Source organism: Monopterus albus, unplaced genomic scaffold (genome assembly GCF_001952655.1).
Source record: "Monopterus albus unplaced genomic scaffold, M_albus_1.0 scaffold161.1, whole genome shotgun sequence".
NCBI lineage: Eukaryota > Metazoa > Chordata > Actinopteri > Synbranchiformes > Synbranchidae > Monopterus > Monopterus albus.
In genome coordinates, this window is record NW_018128041.1 from 141296 (window position 1) to 144478 (window position 3183).

A 3183-nucleotide genomic window follows, 5' to 3' on the forward strand; every position below is an offset into this window, starting at 1 on the left:
ATGCTTTAAGGCAGTTTTCAGACACCTGTGAGAGTACAACTTTTAGCATTAAGCTAGGTGGCTAGCAACAGTCTGGCTACTCGCTACATTTGGCCGTCCTCGATTAAACAGTGAATAAATTTCATCATCTGCGGTACGATATTGGGTGGGGTTTATGGTATTATCTTGGGTGCTGCACGCATTCGCCAGTGTGTTAATTATTTGTTCGTTATTTAGGATGGCAGCCACTAAATTTCTTGCTGACTGGCTTATTGTCAACTTCACAGTAGACTGAGCAAACGAAAAACACCCAGTTAAAACACAAGATGGCGCACGCGTTGATGACGTGAGGTTTCATTTTATATATATATATTCAGACTTTCATTATATATATTCTCAAGTTTCAATCAATATATTCAAGTTTCAATCAATATATTCAGACTTTCATTATATATATATATATTCAGACTTTTATTATATATATTCTCAAGTTTCATTCAATATATATATATATGTATTCATACATCTATGGTAAGTTATGTTTGCATTCAGTGTTTCTCAACAACATCCTTAAGGCCTAGCAAGAAGAAAGTTGAGTGCTTTTTCCTCTTCATAAAATACTTGCAGAGCTGACTGCTTGAATATATTAATAACTGCATTGTTTACATATCTTTTTCTTTTGCTGGTGCATTTTTACAGTGCATTGTATCCACCAACAACTTTCCTTGTTGGAACAGAGTAAAGCTGAAGGATAACATGCACCTTGCATCCAACTAGCCCTCTGCATTTGGCATAAATGTGCATTGTATCACATGCATGCTTGCACATGCACATGTGTTCATCAGGCATGAGATACTGCTCACCAAAACAGTGTTCCATAATGCTACAAGGAGAAAAGAAGCTTTGCAGAGTGCCTTTAAACCTTTAGTAAATTAAATGTCTGATGTTTTTTATCACTTAATTAAAGACTTGGTTCTCTTCATTCCCTTCCTGTACATTTCTACTATTGCTTAAATTAAAATTTTTCAGATCTCAACTATTTTCTGAACTAGAATCAGTTGCACTGTAACACAAGCTATTACAGTATAAGCACAAAGAGTGAACTCAAACACAATTGCATGAGCAAGAACAAGAATGTGTACCAAAAATGTGCAGCTGCACTTATTGTGGCTCAAGGATTACTTTGATCAGAGAACTGTGCTCACCACAGGATGGTCAGTAATTTACAATACACTGGAACTTCACAAATTACACTCATGGCAGGATTAAAACAACCACTGACAGCAATTATTCCAAACAATGTTAATGGTCACAGGTGTAATATTAGTCCTGTGGCTCCCACCTGGAAATATATCTCTGCGAGTGGCTAAAATGAAGTAAAATGAAGCAAAGCTAAACTTATGAGAGCACAGGACAAAGGTGTCAAATCTGGAAACATCTGTACCAGGTACATGCTTATTTAGCACAGTTAGTGGCCAGTTTCACATTGAATGTGCTGACATACAGGACAACACAGCCTACATTTATACCAAGTAAGGTGACCAGTCTGGGGTATATGTACACCAGGGGATTTAAAAAATGTATAGCTGGTGACCTAAATGAGATTTATAGTCTCAGCCTGGCACCTAAGCTCATGAAGACATGCTATTACACTTTCTGGGTGGCAAGCAACCAAAAACGACCATTTTGGGTCCCAACCCAAACCCATGCAGAAGCATTCATGCATCATTCATCTGTGCAAAAAAATACAACTCACTGCTAAATTTTGGGGAGTAGCACACAAGTGCCTCAAACCTCTGCGCTTGCCCCTCGGCCTCATCACACCCTCATTTTATATGACCACGGCATCTGTATGGATGAAAGAGTAAATGCTGCAGCTTTTTGTTCCCAAATGCACTTTAAAATATTTCACCTCATTTATGGCTTTAAACATGCATTAGCCTTATATGTATCCTAAGTCACATTTGGCCCACTTCCACTGCTGTGTCACGCACTTGTTTCAAACTCTGCATTAAAACCCCTCCATCTCTGCACTGAGGTGATCACTAAGCTACTAAGCTAAAGCTAAGTGGGCGGTGAATCAAGGTCACTGGCTCACTGCAAATGATGCTTAAAATCTCCCCTCCACCCACCAGTGATGATGATGAATATCACAATGATGTCATCCATCCACATAATGACAGGTTCTTGGAAAAAGAAAGAGAAAAACCCTAGTTTCCTACTGGCATGTTTTGTTTTTTATTTTTTTCAAGAGAAGGCTGAAGCAGAACAGCAGCCTGTAAGTCCAATCAAGTCTTCACTTGCTAATCTTGTTAATCTGACCTGTGCTGACTGACGGCATCTGTCAATTTTTACTTTTCTTCCTCTATGAATGACAGTTTGTGCCGCTGTTTTCTAATATTTGACACATTTTAAATGTGCACAATGCTCACACACCTGCACAGTGCTGCATTAATGTAATGGTCCAAAAATCATACTCAGGGATACATACAGCTTCTTGGCACATTTTATAAACCTTCTCAACTGCCTCAAAATATATATGTTTGTTTGAGGTGTGTGTTTATCAGTGTCCATGTGGGTTTAGTTTAATTTATGTGTGGCAAGCGTGCCTAGCAGGAGTTGTGGAGTTAATGGAGAAGCTGGCTGATGGGCAGACAGACGGGGGATCAGTAACCCACGCTCAGCCTGCATTCTGCTGAATCACGACACAGCCTGGGCCTGCCTGCAGCACAGAGACAGGGACAGGGACACGGCGAGGGGAGGGAGAGGAGTGGGGAGAGAGGGGAATAACAAGAGTTTTGGGGGAAGCAGTGGATGGTGTGGGAAAGACGGGGAAAGAGAAGTGAAATTAACAGAAGACTGTGGGGGTTCTTTATACAGCCATTTCTCAGATGTAGGTTGACACTGTCCTATTGAGGTTGAAAGAGTGCAGCCAAAGAAATGTTGAGTGTGAACTGATGAACTGCAAAATCTAATGGTAAATAAGAAATCCTGATGACAAAAACAATAAAAACAGCTTAACTAATGTTATTTAGTTAGAAAACATGCAGGTCATTGATGTAGCTCTCCGAAATTTAACAAGGCTAGTGAGGTGATTTATGTCTTCAGAATACCTTCAATATTTGGCAAAATAGAGCACAGGACAGAATGGAAAGGGTGAAATTGGGGAAAGGGTGGGGGGTATAATAATAGGGTGTAAAAGAT

At 39.7% G+C, this 3183-nt stretch overlaps 1 protein-coding gene across 1 annotated transcript in view; it reads right to left on the reverse strand.

Annotated features, from left to right (window-relative positions):
- Positions 1-3183, reverse strand: part of igfbp5a (insulin-like growth factor binding protein 5a) — a 6679-nt gene that overhangs the window by 1771 nt on the left and 1725 nt on the right. The gene's annotated exons all lie outside the window — the stretch shown is intronic.